At 38.5% G+C, this 17212-nt stretch overlaps 1 protein-coding gene across 4 annotated transcripts in view; it reads right to left on the bottom strand.

Annotated features, from left to right (window-relative positions):
• ROBO1 (roundabout guidance receptor 1) overlaps positions 1 to 15677 on the bottom strand; it is a 735419-nt gene extending 719742 nt beyond the window's left edge. For all 4 annotated transcript variants that reach the window (XM_032207881.1, XM_032207886.1, XM_032207883.1 and 1 more), the window contains exon 1: positions 15555 to 15677. The gene's annotated coding sequence lies outside the window, so the exon portion shown is untranslated. The remainder of the gene's footprint in view (positions 1 to 15554) is intronic.
• Between the last annotated feature and the right edge of the window lie 1535 nt (positions 15678 to 17212).

Raw genomic sequence — 17212 nt, 5'->3', positions numbered from 1 at the left:
TTCTTCTGCATAACTGTTCACACTGGTATGTTTTAATTTTCCTTCTCTGTTAAACTTCTCATAGGAGCGCTAAATTCAAACTCCAGAAAAAGAGCTGGATCTGCAGGTGCTGTCCTTTGGCATAGGTTCATTAAAACCACCTAGTTCTATAGGTTTCTGTCAGGTGTGATTATAAGAAGCTGACTTTGTAGCAGTGTTTTCCCCATTTTTTGGCAGCATGGGTGGGACATAAAAGATGCTATACAAAAAAAAAAAAAAAAAAAAAAAGACAAACTTGCAGATACTAATTACTGGACAGGATGCTTATTATGAGACTGCCCATATGTGGCAGATTTTCCCACACTGATATATTCTGCTTGCAAGTGAACTGAACCATCTACTTATGATTTTTATGTACATGTATTTTTCTCCAGATACTTGCTTTATTTAGTTCTAAAACATGAGTTAAATGTGATTTTTTTAATGCAGTCTTAATTTTTATTCTTAGAAAAAGATACTTAAAACCATCTACTATCTTTCAGTTAGTCTGAAGCATGCAGATGTTACTTTTAGTAAAGCTTGGTAGTACAGGTGACTACTAAGTACATACAGCAGGGATGTGTTAATGGTGGTGCTGTTGCTTCACAAGCTTGAAAGCAAAATAGCAATTTACATCTAACCAGAAAGCCAATTTTCTGTGTAATCTAGTAAATTTAATAGAGGCCTTTGAATTATCTCTTCATTTCTAATGTGGTGGAGAGTATTTGTGAAATACTGAGCAATGCTATCAAACTTGCTTAGGTCCATTTCAATGGCCATGCTGTATAGCAGTATGGAACTATGTGTGTTTTGGTTTTTTTTTTTGTTCCCTCCCAACAGAAATTCTCCATCCAAAGGTTATTTCAATTCCTGGAAAGGATAAAGTGGGAGGTGCCAAATATTATGTAATATGGAAGACTGAATAAAAGGACTAAATCCCAGATATCTGCAACAGCGATTAGGCCAAAGGAAGAGGCTGAAGTTTGTTTTCTTTCTGTCATTGTTAGCTGTGAAAAAGAATTAAGAAATTTCATTACTTTGAAGCAGTTGGAGCATTTCAGTTTGAAGCCAGGAAGGAACAATATTGAAATTTTCAGTCACAAGGTAGAATTGAAATGTATGGATCTTAATTTTAAAAGTGTAAGTCTATACTTCTGCTCCAAATTTTAATTATCCATTATTATTTTCCTTAGAACACTGGTAAAAGAAAAGATTTGATAGCTGGCAAAAGAAATATGATATTCTGCATCAGACTGCTCAAAGTTTCCACCATTTATTTGCAGTTACATAGCAGGATTCATAGCCAGATATTAAATATGTCTATTAAAATGAAAAATCACCTTTAAGCATTTTGCACTACTCATTTAAGACATTAACAGTGAATGATAACAGCTAAAGACATTCTAGTTCTCCTTCCTTGTAGTGACAAAGGCTAAATACTTCATATTTTATTCAGTCCCACATATTTGATCAACTTCTGAAGTAGAATTGTTTCGTATATCTTCTTTGACTGGAATAGAGGAATTTAATAGCTGCATTTCCAAAATGCAGAGCAAAGATTTTTATGGATTGGTTTCATAGTAAATCTAGGGAATGTTCTGGCGTTTTCAGGAACTACTACTCATAGGCACTACTCTCCTTCTTTTCTTTCTCCTTTAAAAATTGTGCAGTTAAGCTTCTGACGCGAAATGTAAGAGGGCAAACCTGGGATGACTACAGTGAATCACTTGTTCTGCAAAGCCTCCCTTCCTGCAGATTCAAAACCTAAATTCCTTCTCCAAAAATTCCTTCTCTCAAAATTCCTTCTCTCAAAATCATAATTATATCTTAATTATATCATAACCATATCATAATCATAACCAATCATAATTCATTCTCCCTCCTTCCAGTCACAGTGGAAAATTGTGCACATCATTTGGTGAACTCCACATCTCCAGATCTTCTGCCAGCACATACCAAAGTCACTTAGAGGGACAAACTAGGCAAGAAGCTAGGACTCTTCTGGAGCAGCTCACTACTCATTAGCCAACCAACAAGCGTATCCTGTTCAGTCATTCAACAAAACAAAAAGAACAGATAGCTATTTTATTTACATGCTCATTAATTTGAGTCTCTCTTCTCATCTGCTACTTGTAGGAATGTAAGGTATCTTTGAGACCTCAAACTCTTAGCAAATTTAACTGTATAGTTGGACAGCAGATTCTAAGATCAGCTATAAACAGAGAAGGACTATCATTATAATCAGGCAGGCTTTTTTTTCCCCCCTCTCTTTGAGAAGAAGACAATGTCAAATTATTCTAATTAGAAGCTATTAGACCCCTTGTACATTGGGCAACCCCACTGTGAAACCTAACAGGAATAACTGTGAGACTGACAGTCATAAGGATGCAATGCTGTGACTGACAGTCACAGGGATTGTTGCCCTTCTCTCAGACATGTTTTATCTCAACTACTATGGTTTTATTGAATTTGTTTTCATTAAGATATTTTTGCAAAGAAGCAAGCAAACTGCATCCTACTCTGAACAGTTAAGTGTCTTAAGAAACAACAATGAAAGAACAGATTTCTTATCAAAAAGAGACAGAATGGACAGACAGAGGACTAGGAGATAATATTATTAAAGACTTACTGCAGCAGCACTTGTTCAAGCCACCCTTGCTAAAAAAAACTCCACTAGCAGCATTATAAAGTAGTGTATTGAATTCTCACTTGGGAAGAAAAAAATAGAACAACAAAGAAGTGTGCTTTTTCTGTAGGACATAAAATAAGTGAATATCCTCAGCCCAATGTGTGAAGTTCACATTTAAGGATTCACTTTTAAACTGTTCTATACTGGGTTCACACTTTATTAAAGGTTGATAAGCTTTATTGAATAAACTTCTCAGAATGTCCTGTTTACCAGTTTATGACTACAAAGACATTATTTAGGGATTATTAACCTCAATCTTTCATTTGAATGAAAACATACAATTTTTAACTTTTAAAGTAAGTTATCTTCCACATAAAATTAAAAACAAAAAGCAGATTTCAAACACAATGTAAAATAACTGCCTATCAATCTTCTCTACCAGACCTTCCGCATTCATACTATCTTAGCCTGCAGATCCAATTATCCTCCAACATTTGCTGCTCAACCATGCTGAGATTAGTCACCAGCCCTCCAGTTAGACTGTAATAAAAGGTCTGTAGGTGCATTTACACTCAGAGAAACCAGGTATAAATGCTAGCATTGCAACAATCTATTTTCGAGTTACATGCACAGCCATAAATATTGCAGTGATGAATTAGACTATTTCCAACTACTTTATCCATTCATTTGTATGATACTAGGACTTACTAATTTTCAAGAAATCTACATGCAGCACACATTCAAGATGCCATAATCCTAACCTAAAGGCCTCACAGATAAAAGTACCAATATGACATGGAAGATATTTCTTCCTATGCCCATACAGCTGTAGGGTGGCTCCAACACGGATTTGTGATTACCCTCTGTAAATACAATCTCAGCTCTCAGGTTTTTTTAAAGCCTGACATTTTAGGAAACTAATCATACATGCTGAAACTACACTGACCTCTAAGATCATGTGTTGCACAAAATTTGGCAGACTTTCTGCTTCTCAGCAAAAAAAATTAACAGCAGATTAAAGTATAAAATGATTTCTGATATTCCAGTCTTCGTGTTCTTTGCTTACTGCAGTAGTTGTATATCATGACAAAAAAAGCCTACAACCCTCTACCACAGGACACTGCAATAAGCTGCCAAAAACGTCAGAACCACAGTTTTCAGCCCAAAGCTGCAACTACTTGAACTGCAGGAGTCATTTCATTAGCTGACAGCTGCAATAAGCTGTTCTTTCTCTATGTGGAGAAGCTACTGGTGGGAGGTACAATTCACAGGCATACTCCATAAATCATATACCACTTAAAGAAAAACATACGTATGAAAACACTCACAAAACACTGTACAGTATCTTTCTTATTTATTATCCTTATTTTCTTACTGCATTAATTCCTTAGCATTTTGCAGTTCAAAAGCTCACAATAGACTTTAAAGACAGGAGCAAAGTTCTGGAAAATTCCAAGAATTCCAAGTTTTTATCACATTTGTATTATTGCTGTTGATCTAGATCCTTTCTGCTCTGTGTGGTATCTTTCTAGTGAATATATTCCTATTTACCTACAATAAATAAATATGGACTGGACTGTTACTAGTAATGGAGGTGGAAGGAAAAGACTTCAGTGTCACAAACAAGTGCTTTCCAGCCATTACTGAACCAGGCAAATAATAAGCTTTCATATTACCTTTCCAAATTGTTTATGTATTCTTCATACAATTTTCATGGAAACCACTGAAAGTTGCCGATGGATAATAATGGAAGTATATACCTAGCTTTTTTTTTTAACATACATATCACATGTTAAACATGAACCCATGACAGATGTGTAATCTCCCTTCTCATAGTAAGCCTCCATTATTCTTCATCAATGGCCTATTGCTAAGGAAACAAATACTACACTTCAATTTGTCAACTGCATGAAGTTCAACAAGGCCAAGTGCCGGGTCCTGCGCCTGGGGCGCAATAACCCCAAGCAGAGCTACAGGCTGGGAGAGGAATGGTTGGAGAGCTGCCAGGCAGAGAAGGACCTGGGAGTGATGGTGGATAGTCGGCTGAATATGAGCCAGCAGTGTGCTCAGGTGGCCAAGAAGGCCAACGGCATCCTGGCTTGTATCAGGAACGGTGTGACCAGCAGGGCTAGGGAGGTGATCGTCCCCCTGTACTCAGCTCTGGTGAGGCCGCACCTCGAGTACTGTGTTCAGTTTTGGGCCCCTCGCTACAAGAAGGACATGGAGGTGCTTGAGCGGGTGCAGAGAAGGGCGACGAAGCTGGTGAGGGGCCTGGAGAACAAGTCCTACGAGGAGCGGCTGAGGGAGCTGGGCTTGTTCAGCCTGGAGAAGAGGAGGCTCAGGGGTGACCTTATCGCTCTTTATAGGTACCTCAAGGGAGGCTGTAGTGAGGTGGGGGTTGGCCTGTTCTCCCATGTGCCTGGTGACAGGACGAGGGGGAATGGGCTTAAGTTGAGCCAGGGGAGTTTTAGGTTAGATGTTAGGAAGAACTTCTTCACTGAAAGGGTTGTGAGGCACTGGAACAGGCTGCCCAGGGAAGTGGTGGAGTCACCATCCCTGGAGGTCTTTAAAAGACGTTTAGATGTAGAGCTTAGGGAAATGGTTTAGTGGGGACTGTTAGCGTTAGGTCAGAGGTTGGACTCGATGACCTTGAGGTCTCTTCCAACCTAGAAAATTCTGTGAATTACATGTATAATTTTTCAATTAATGTGATTTTTGATACTTCATATCCTGAGTTGGTTTTAGATATTTTTGTATAACACAGCATTTTCTCCTGAAGAGTCATCACTAGCTCCATTTCAATAGCATGAAGTTTTGTTTGTTTGCTTTTGCTTTATTATTATTAGTACTACTAAAGACAAACAAATACTATCTGCAACAGAGCATACTGAACAGTATTTGTATGCTCTTCTGAACAACACTCTCAACTACAATCATTTTACCTTTGGTGATTAGTACAAAACAATTAAAAAAAGATATAGAATTTGCTGTCACACACCCAGAATATTCCCTGAGTTCTGAGGACTCTCAAAAGCAAAGCACAGCATAACCTTAGTCCTGCAGTTCAACAACAGGTCTATCCTGTGGGTGATGAAGACAGAGAGACATTTAAAATAGATTACCTACCTCTATAGGCAGGTAAATCATTATCTATTCAGTTTTCTGAGTCATTTTTAGAATTACAGATAAGAAAAAACATACATTTCCAAGTTTGTGTTTCCATTATTTTTCTATAGAATTACTCACAGGAACAGTATCAATTCCACTAGAGGGAGGAGCAGGCTCAGTAACTGAATTTCCAGCAAATGTTCTAGTAGTGCCACCTACAACTGCCTAATTCCTGGGTAAAGTATGACCTTTTGACACAAAGAGATGAAAGAGCAAAACTGGAGCATGAAGGTCCATTTATGCAGAAATGCTTTATAACAGCAACAACAAAATTTTCTGACCTGTAACAGAGCCAAAAAAAAAAAAGAGAAGAAAAGAAATCTCACCCAAGGGCCATTTTATTTCTGCATACATTATTAGGAAAGAAGAATTTTATGACTTTTTTTTTTTTTTAAACTAGAACTGAGTTGTATTTTTAATTATAAATTCTGTCTTTCATGTAATATCTAGTTTTATCCCAATGTCAAAGGACAGCATGATTGAGAAATCTATCTGGAACAAAGCATCAATTTGCAGCTTATTTCTTCTCTCATAAAGACCTTCACACAGATCATTTTTCATTTGTTCTCTCATATTGTTAAGGTATGAGAGCAAGATACTATCTTATTCTGAAAAAAAAAAAAAATATATATATATATATATAAGAGCTTATAGTTTATGAATACCTTATAAATTACAAGGATATTAACATTTCTAATTCCAGTATTTTTCCAAAAAATATATTTGAGACAGAACAGACCTTGAGATTGCAGAGGATCCATTTTTCCCAAGAAAACTCTTGGCCTACGAAGCTCCTGTGTCAGAGTTGCTATACATGCACTTACGTGTAACTGTATGGCAACTCATTGTAATGAAGAGATCATTCATTAACAAAACTATTTTTGCAACTTTGGTTGGGACAAGTCCCACAGTTAATGTAGAGGAAACAGACTCTCTGGAACAGCTGTATCTCATGCAGACAAGCAAGGATGAAGGAAGCTTGGCTTCAGTCCAAGATATTCATCTCACCTGCCAGAGAATAGCTGTACCAGAAAATGAGTATGTTTATGAAAGATCTGGAACCCCACATGCATTCCTCTCCTCCTCACCTCTAAAACAGCAGACAGACTGATGTGAAGACCAATGTACAATTCCTCCTTCAGGGGTCTCTGCCACTTGCCACACAAGTGACTTTTATACTCTGCTAAGCACAGTAGCACATTTCTACCTTCTATCTGGGTTGGACTAACAGCTATCATACGTGTGAATCTTCTCTGTGATGACTGAGACACAGTATTTAAAATAAACACACAAATACTTTATTCTGTGCAATCAACCTACACAAGACCACAACAGAGAAGTACCATGTTCAGAAAGGAAGATGAGTTAAATGTTGGTTCTTAATTCTTTAGGCAATCAGTTCTGTAATGCTTTGGCATATACCCTTAGAAAGTTCTCTCTTACAGAGACTCTACTTTCATTCTAGCATGTGTAAAATATCTCTGCCTGATGGAGTAGAGCTTGGATATTAAGGCACAAGTCTTGAACTCAAAATGGGATGCAAAGAGCAGAGTCAATATTCTCATGGTAGCCCCAGGAGGAAATGTACTGCATGATTTTTACACTGGCCAGCATTTTCTGAACACTTTCACACATCTCACTACTGTAGCTCAGCCAAGAATCAATGAAAATCTGTATAACTGAAGTCAGCTGAAATCTTCCTGCCTTGCCAGAGATGTGTGAAGGTTTGAACCACTCTCCTACATTACACTATAGTCAGAATAAGACCAGAAGGGATTTTAGTCATCCACAATCATCTTTGCATAACAGGGCAGTAATTTCTGTACCAAACTATATGAAATACTTAGTGGTTAGTTTTACTGTAGGTTAATCCGCACATCAGGATAAGAAGTTGCATGTAGCTTGTGATTAGAAATGTGCTGTACAGTCACACAGAGGTCAGTGAAAAGAAATATGGATTATTTCATTATTGCAACAGTACACCAATTCCCCTTTTAAAACTTTTGATCTGTGATAAGCAAACAAGCATAAATGTTGTAGGATCCAAACTTGGTTCTGGTTGCTGGAGAAAATATTCTGAGTAATACCATCTCACCTGTGGGTGGGCTCCTTCTGGATCAATGAAAGGTTAAATCCACTGCCTCTTTTGATCTCTGTAGATTAGCACAGAACTTGCGTTCTCATTAAGGCAGAGCTGGGTGATGCAGGGCAAGCAGGGTACTTGAGCAAGAGCAGATTACAAACTACCTAATCTTCTGAAAAGTAATACACTAAAATTGATGTATTTTGTTTTGCAACATTCAGCGTACCTTAACATAGTAAGATCAAGATCAGCTTCTTATGGTTTAATCTTTTAAAGTTCTGCTTATTGCTACTAGTTTCATAAAATGAATCAATTTCATTGCCATGGCATCCATGGCAATGGGTACAAAACAATTATTGTCTTTGTACTTAAACTTATTTATTGAATGAAACACATACCCAACAAATACCATTATGACCTGTCCTAAAGTAATGCTGGGAAGACTGCTAAAATATTTCACCAGGGAAAACATTAGGAGCTACTTAGATTCTACAGTTGAACAAGACTCTAGGAGACGCTTTTTAAATACAAATACATATATGTGACTTCAGGTAATAAATAAGAAATTTACTGTAATGGCAATATTAACCTACTGTAGCAGATTTAGGATAACCATTCCTGAAAATAATGTTGCAGTAAATTAGAAATTTTTAAATTAAAAGCTCTACAGAAATACCAAAATGAACTACACAGTTAACGTGAATGGATTATTGTGCAGCTGCACATTGGATCTCTCACACATGACGTTAAGGAATAGTAATAGATAGAAGAGCTACAGGCCCCAGAGCAAATCATTCAGACATCAACCTACTCCTGCTAAAGATTTTGAGAGGATTTTTACTCATTGGAGAGAGTTCACATTCAGGATAGATGCTCATAATGTGCATCATTGCAAGAAGAACATAACGTGAGAAGTTAATAAACATGAAATCACACATTGCCAATTTACATGCATACACCATCTAAAATATTTTAATTATATAAGTTAGTGATGGAATATTCTCCCCAACAAGTAAGACTAAAAGTACACGGTGTTTAAGTATGTCACAATATGAAGATGTCCATCCTTCTCTTAACTGTTTCATTTATTTTGTTTTGTTATTTATTACCAGAAATTTTAAGATTAAAAAAATACCACTATCTCAAAACATGTCCCACAGCTATACATGTACTCTGTTCCCTATATCTTACGTGTCCATTCAAAATGAAAAAAAAGTTTCTTTTATGTTAAAATGTTAAAGGCAGAACTCTGTGAATTTGACTAAAGTGTTTTTGTTTTTTTAAAAACTTTTTCAACTTCAAGATACAGAAATACCACTTGTTCCACATATTGACAGCACATACCTGTTAAACTCAGAAAATAAATAAATAAATAAATTCCTTAGTAGAGAACATCCCCAAGTAAAACTTGTTTTTTCTTGTCATCTATTCATTGTTGTTACTTAAATATATACTGATTGTCGCCTTACCATGACCGTTTCCTGTAATGTACATCAGTAAATGTCACAGCTGTGAGTTACTCCAAAACATTTTCAGCAAAGATAACTTTATCTTGCAGTTTCAAGTCTCCGTGTAAGACGAAACATATATGGGCCCTGTGATTCCTACTGCCATACTTCCATTCTCTCATTTATCTATTATACTCAGGGGAAACACTCCTATCTCTTCACACTACGTAATATTCAAAAGTGTGCCTTGTTTTCTTCCATATAAAGCACACGCAATCTAAAATAAATTATTGGAAACAGTTATTTTCAGGGCTTCATTTCAATGCTGCAGGTGGTCAGGCTTGTTTTCAACACCATGTTATAAGAAAGAGTGACTTTTCTTTAGACATTGTGTATGCAATGTTTCCAATAGCAACTTTTTCATTCATTTTTAAAATATTAAGTACTATTATCCAGAAGTACTTAGCTACACGAGACACTTATTTGGGGAGTGAATTTGTCTTTATTTTATTCAAATATTTCAGTTAGAAGTCTCTGCAGCTCTGTCTGCAGACAATTTGTTTAGTTTTCCTGTTATATTTTTAAAGCAGATTTTTTTTTTCTAGTCATCAACTATGAAAACTCAATTGTGGGTTCAAAAAGTCAAGTCATATCCTTAAGCGCATTTATCACTAATAAAATTCTTGACACAATTGGGGTGGATTTGAGGCATAAATTTGCAGAAGAATTTATCCAAGTCACAGCTACTACTGATGATAAATGAGAGTGAAATAAAAGCATTTAACTTTCAGATAATAAGTTGTGTATACAAGACTTGCAGTTAAATAGAAGTCTGTTTAGAAAATTATGAGAGTTTTATAAGGAAATCAAAATGAATTTACTACTGCATTGTGCGTCTGTTTATAGTAAAATCCTGCTTTAAAGTCTTAGTGTTCTTGGAGTAATAGCAAGTTACAAACTGCTATTTGTTTACATTTCCATAGTCTTCATGGACAGCAGTGAACATCACAAGCAGTGATGTTCTATAGTTGGATGATCTTTTCCAGGATGTATGTTGTCTTGGAGGATCCCGAAATTCCATACTCAGTTTTTCTGGAGCTTTCTAACACTTTTTAGTGTGGAAATCTAAATGAAGATACTTTAGTCTTGGATTTTATAGGAATTACTGGCAGGAAAATAAAAGGTGTGATTATGGCAGCGTAGTGCAGGTATGGTCATTAACAATGTTTTTTCCATTACCTTTCTAAAGTTTCCTCTTAAAGAAAAGAGCTAGGACAACACCATCAACAACAACAACAAAAAACACCAAATATTTAATTGACTATCATGCCCAAGGTCAGGTAGCCCTATTAAAATACTAGAAGTATCTGAAGTGTGATATATTAGATGACACACCAAAATATGACTTTTTGAATATATATTTATCCCTGTAGCAAACTTAGTACTGTGAAGAATCACTGTTGCTGGCAACTGAACCTTAGTTTAACAGATCGGTTAAATTCTTCTTTGTGCTATTTTTAGGAGTGGAACAGACTTATCTTATGGTCAGTAACAAAGATACACACTTCAAATTCACTCTTCAGGCCTTCCCTTTTCCCAACAGTTTCTTCCCCCAAGCCAAGGCTCTGTGATGCAAATTTGTACCATACAAGGAAAATTATCCAGAATCATTTATCCTACATTCAAGAAAGCAAAATAGAAAGATCAATATTCCAATTCCAATTCGAGGAGTTGCTTTGTTCAGCCTCCATGAAAGATGGGGACAGAGCAGAATTTCCTCGAGTAGGAAACTGAGATCAACACCACTGCAATACAGAAACAAGATGAAAAGACTTTAAAAACTCATTGCTGCTCCTTGGAAGGAAGAAAATCCTGTGTGGTGAATAGGCTGAAGATCCAGGCAGCATGAACTGTAAAACAAATCATGGCAGCTAGTATACTTCAAAACACTGAGGATAAAGAATTGCTCAGGAACTGCTTCATGCAATAAGGGACCTAACTTCCAGATACAATTTTGCCAGATGTTCAGGTCTCATGGCTCTTATCTTCTCAGTAAAGAGCCCTCATCAGCACTAACTTAAACTATCCTATGTAAAGGTTCAAGGAAACTTCAAAGAAAATGAGCAAATGGCATCTTCTATCCCTGCTATGCCAGGCTACAAGGAGAACTGGGAAATGCTTGGAGCCGAAAGAGCACTTAAGGAAAGCCTATGTCCCAGGAACTCAAACACTCAGCTGAAGACCTTCTGGACTCTGAATGCTACTCTTTAGGCTGAATTTGAACATTAGAATCACATAGTATTAGTCTGAAACCAGCCGTAATACAGAGAAATTGGATCAGGATTAGCAACATCTCCTTGAGGTTGGAGGCAACCAGGAAGCTACCAAGTCCTGTTGATGTTTCCTGACAACTCTGCCACACTGTTGGTGCAATGATCAATTTAGAGGGACCCTGAGGAGCAACAGATGAGTTGAATAGGGAAAGAAGCACAAATCTACTCAATGGGCTCACTACTGACAGAGGAGAAAGCTAAAAGATACCCAGGGAAATAAAATATGAAAATATGTAAAGTTCTCATGAATTGGCAGGCCTGGAGTACAGACCAAAAAATTGTTGAAATACGTGATACAGGACTGGAAACAAACAACGTTTCCCTTATGGAAAATTACGCTGAGCTAACCAGGATAGAGAGCAGGAAGGCTCACATGTGGACCTTAAGATGGACAAGGACAGATTAATGACTGGAGAAGTCTGGAAAATAGAATTAATTGAGGGAAAGGATTGATGTGTTTGGCAGGCTATAAATTGGTGGTGCTGAGAGAGAACTGATGGGGCTGATGATTAGAAGATGGATAGAGAATGAAAGATTTATGGACTGAGCAGTTTAGACAGGTAGAATATTACAGGTGAAACACAAGATATTTGTTAAATCTCTTTTAGATTACATAAAATATTATCCCTTATATTATTTCATTATGTCCCTCACTATGCTGGATTAGAATTATATGAGTACTCTGTATTGATATATGTTTAACTTATGTGTTCAAGGTATTTATGCTTGCCTTACAGTTCTTTAAAGGCCTTTTCAGTTTCATTCCTTTTATTTATTTTCTTGAATATTAGAATTGCTTGGGAGAACACACTGTTTCTCTTCATATTTCTACTGTGTAATTTATCACCTTGATGACCCTTGAAATTGGCTAAATTTTTCTTGAGGAAGCCATTTTCCCTACGATGCAAGTAAATCTGTGCAAATCCACTCCAATTGGTTGAATTAGACATTAGGGAACACAGGAAAATGTGCAAAAACCATTAGACCACAAACTCCTCCTTGAACCTAGAACCAAGCACTGAACCTGTAATTTCCTAAGTCTTGACAAATACTTGTAAAAATAATGTAAAGTGTTCACAAATGTTGTTACAAAGAAACTTTAGTCTTGATCTACAGTGATTCTACTTTATCTCTTGAGGAAAATAAGTTTGAAATTCCTGATCTTGTACCTTAACAAGCATGTACATAGGAAATTAACAAGGACATATGCTATGTTTTAAAAAGAAAAAAGTGGGATAACTTGTATTTCTTTCTACATTTGAAGACACAGAAGAGGCTATCTAGAATAGACACACAGGTGGAGAAAATAAAACGTCCACATCATTTAGCATCTCCTGTCTTTACAATAACAGGTTTGTAGGATTAATGCATTACATGTAACTTCTGTTACCTGCTACCTGGGAGTATAGATCAGATACTAAGCAACATGAGATTATCAGATGTCTCTTAGGACAGAGAACACAATTACAAGAGCAAGTTTGTAATTTGGACAAACAAAATCAATTACCCTGTCATTTTCACTTTTGTCTTGACAGCTGAATCCACCCCAGAAAGATCACAACCCCTGGAACTCCTCTTACATACAAGATCAAGATAACATAAATCCCTTACTTTTCCCACTCACTCCTTTTTCCCACCCTGACCCTCCTTTTTCACACTTACCTGTTGAACAATGCAAGTCTGCTAAATGTATACAGCCATACACCACAATAATCAAGTCACAGAACTCAGACTTCTCAGTTTCATTTAATACTTTACCAGATAAGGAAACTATACAGCATTTGTTCATCTGCACAATATCAAAGTTTTTAGCATATTTTTTTTCCTGTGGCAACACAAGAGAAGTCCATGAAACCAAAATAAAGCACAGAAATAAAATAAATACCAACAAAAAACCTACATAACCCAAATAGCTTTCTGTTAAGAATTTTGTTCCTTTTAAAAGGAGACTATGTCTAATGAACTGCTTGTTTATGCTATAGTGAAGACACCTGCAGGTACCTCAATACAGAGCTGGTTGATTCTTCCTCATTTGCCTGATATTCAACTGGTGAGGATTCAGTATTACTGATAGAAGCAAGAGGTAAGGATTGAGATTTCCTCTCACTGACTAAAAAGTCAATCAACAGCAACCAAGCTGTTCCACACTGTCAAAATAGTATCCTTTGTTTTGTTAAATGAGAATTCTTATGGAAATCAGTGCAGTTTCAGATCAAGTATCAGTCATGGTACCAGAACTGCTTGTAAGAGTCCACTATTGCAAGGGCTTGGACACAACTACCAAACAATTTGTGGAAGTCCAGCAGCATTTGCAGGAGGGTTGTTTCTGAAGATGAATGAAGCAGTGAAAGTGAGTCTGAGAAGCACTACAATAATTTATTAGCTATCTGCCTTCTTTCCTTGTCTCTAATCACCACATACAAGGTCTTCCAACTTTTATAGCCAGTTTACACCAGTGTGATGCCACTAGAATTTACATCAGCTTAAAATGTAAGTAGAAAACACGTAGGTGGACAAATATAAAATAAATATAGGAAAAAAAAAGCACACCAAAAAAAAAAAGAGTCAGACATGACGTTTTGAGATTACCCTTGTTTTATAATATAACAAGACATTCCCGTTTTGCCTACAAACTGCATACAACATAGGCTTCACCTTGTATTAAAGCATGTGAAGAGTTTAATAAGAAACCTTCTTAAAAGCCTGCTCAAATGCCTGTTATTTGAGCCTCTACATGCACCTATGGGACAATGGTCAAAGATTAGAAAAGTATTCCTTCTGCTCACATGCCTGTGAAACAGGCATGTCGTAGAACATCCATCCCCCCCAGTGCCCGACACAAAGTTCTTCAGCATACTCACAATAGCCAGCAGCTTTAACGATTTCCTTTTTGTAACTCAGATGCAAAACACCAGCAAGTGAAATTAAAATTAAGAACAACTTCACCTCATTTAAATTAATTTTGGCATCATCGCTCATTAATTAACCTTAACGCACCCCAGTGAACACGGAGAGAGAAAATTAAAAAAAAAAAAATCATCTACAAACACATGGAATAAGTCAGAGCGCTGATCACGTTCGAGATGAACCGTCTGGCACCCCAATGCTCCCCTCTGGCACCCCAATTCCCCCCTCCGGCTGCGCTCTGCGTGCCCCCGCCTTCCGCCCGCGTTGTGCCTGGGCCAAGGGCGGCACCTGCGACCCCCCGAGCTCCCGGCCCGGGGGCGCTGCCCCGCGGGGCGGGGGGCTGCGGCACTGCAGCAACAGCAGCTGCAGCGGAGACCTCCCTCCTCTTCCTCTTCCTCCTCCTCCTCCCCCGTCGCCGGGGGCCCTCCATTGTGCGCGGAGGCGGCCGCACACCCGCGGGCTGCGCGCCCAGCGGAGCCCCCTCCCCCGCCGGGCGCGGTGTCGCAGCCCCCTCCCGCTTTCCGATTTTCGCGATGCACCTACACATAGGTGGGTAAATAAAAGACGTGCATCACATGCTACACTCACATCCACATCCCCACGCCCGATCGCCCCCCCCGGGAAGGGGAAAGGCTCCCGGGCAGCGCGGCGACAACAAAGCCGGCGCTTCTCCTCGCCCCGCACAAGTTGGGAGGCCCCCAGGTCCGTCCCCTCTCACCCCTCGAGTTCTCCGCGGCCAAACTTCTTTGTCGTACCAGAGCACAGGCAACTTTGCGGGCAAGCAACCCGCCACCGGTACCTGCGGGGAAACTTGTCGGAGCGCTCCCTCCGCGTTCTGGGGGCTTCCGCATCGCCATCTCCCGCCCCGGCCCCTCCCGCAGCCCCCGGGGAGAAGCCCCCATACCATTCCCTCCCATCCCGTCCCGTCCCGTCCACATCCCATCCAGTCCCATCACCGCGGGACTCACCGCCGGGCTCCACAGGCTCTCAGGGCAGCGGCAGCCCCATCGCTCAGGCTGCCCTTTTCCAACTTTCCTTACGCAGAGTGGGGCTGCAGGGAGGTGTATTTATACGGAGAGAGAGAAAGGGGGAGCACTGAAGACGACAAGCTGTTCGGGAGAGTTTTAAATCAAAAAGGGGGATGGAACCGGATTTCTCCCCAGTATCAGGACCCCAGAAAATCAAATCCTTCTCCAGAAGAGCATTCTTTCAGAGCCGTTATCTGTATTACTATTAATGCGCGGAGCAGGAGGCATCGCATACAAATAGATCCCGGTAGCAGCCTCTATTGGTGGCTGCGGAGGGCCCCTGGGTCCTACTGCTCTGGCGCCGGGAAACTACAAAGCTCATCGGCTGCGAGCGGCCACGGGCTGGGGGGAGGCGACGGGGGTTGAGCCCCGCTTCGTGGGTTCGTTTCCTCCGGTGTTTAACCTAGAGAGAGCCACTAGCTGAACGGCTGGCGTGAGATCTATCCTTTCCTAGCTGCCTTTGCGGTGCTATTGTGAGGGCTGCTGTGAGACTCTAAATAATTAAATAAATAATTGGGGGGGGGGTATTTGTCGACTTTTTTTTTTTTTTTTTTTCTTCCTGCACTGTCGAAATGATCTGTCACGTTCCCTAATAATTATGTACTTACTTCCATGGTCATTTATTCATTTAATTTCACTTACCTGTGCTTCTTTCTTTCTTTCTTTCTTTCTTTCTCAGGTTATGGCTTTCCAAGGAACATCTATCTGCTCTCATGTGGGAAAATAAATAAATAAATAAAAATTAAGCAATTTATTCCTGATTAAAGGGGAAAAAGAGGAAAAAAAATAATTATAATGGTAAGCTTTCTCTATTAAAAATGTAGAGACAGCTAATTTACAATATTTAAATTATGTTGCTTTTTGGATATAAAAAAAATCACTGGACTAAATAAAAGATTTCCGATTTGAAAATTCAGGCAGTATAAAGAACAGCAAACAGACACAGCATTTATGTATGGACTGTTAAACAGAGAGTAAGCGTGAGACGATAATGGCAAAGGTCAGCAAAACTGAGAACTGAAAACAATGTAAGCACTTGCATATGCAGGATTGTCACATGGAGCTAAATTTCTATGACTGTCTTGCAGATAATATCCATTATATAAACAGCATATGTCAAAATAATGCACATTTGTAGGTTTTACATTACACATTTTAATGAGATTTTTTAAATAACGTACAGAGATTATCTGGAAATAAATCCTGCAATACATTGCAATGCAGAAGACAGTTAAAGATCTAAACATTATCCTCTTGCCCTACACAAAAGAATGGAAGTCAAGGAGACATTACCCATAGGGTTCCATGTATAGGGTATTGTTAATATGGCAATGTCCTTACAGTCTAGTTGGAAGCTACCAACATAAATACAGATGTCATTACAAAGGCATTTTTACAAATATTATTGAAAAGTCAAACATGCAGCATAAGGTTATTTGCCATGAGCCCATGATTTTGTCAGTCATGTAAGCAGAAAGAGACAAATTTAAAACAAAGCATGGAGGGAAATACAGTGTTTAAACTCTGGCACTCTGAGAATCAACAGTAGTAGTTGAAACATTCTTTGAATGGAGTCTCTGTATGTCTAGGGAGAGATC

The sequence above is a fragment of the Aythya fuligula genome, chromosome 1 (genome assembly GCF_009819795.1).
Source record: "Aythya fuligula isolate bAytFul2 chromosome 1, bAytFul2.pri, whole genome shotgun sequence".
Classification (NCBI taxonomy): domain Eukaryota; kingdom Metazoa; phylum Chordata; class Aves; order Anseriformes; family Anatidae; genus Aythya; species Aythya fuligula.
This window is presented reverse-complemented; position numbering and strand designations above follow the sequence as displayed.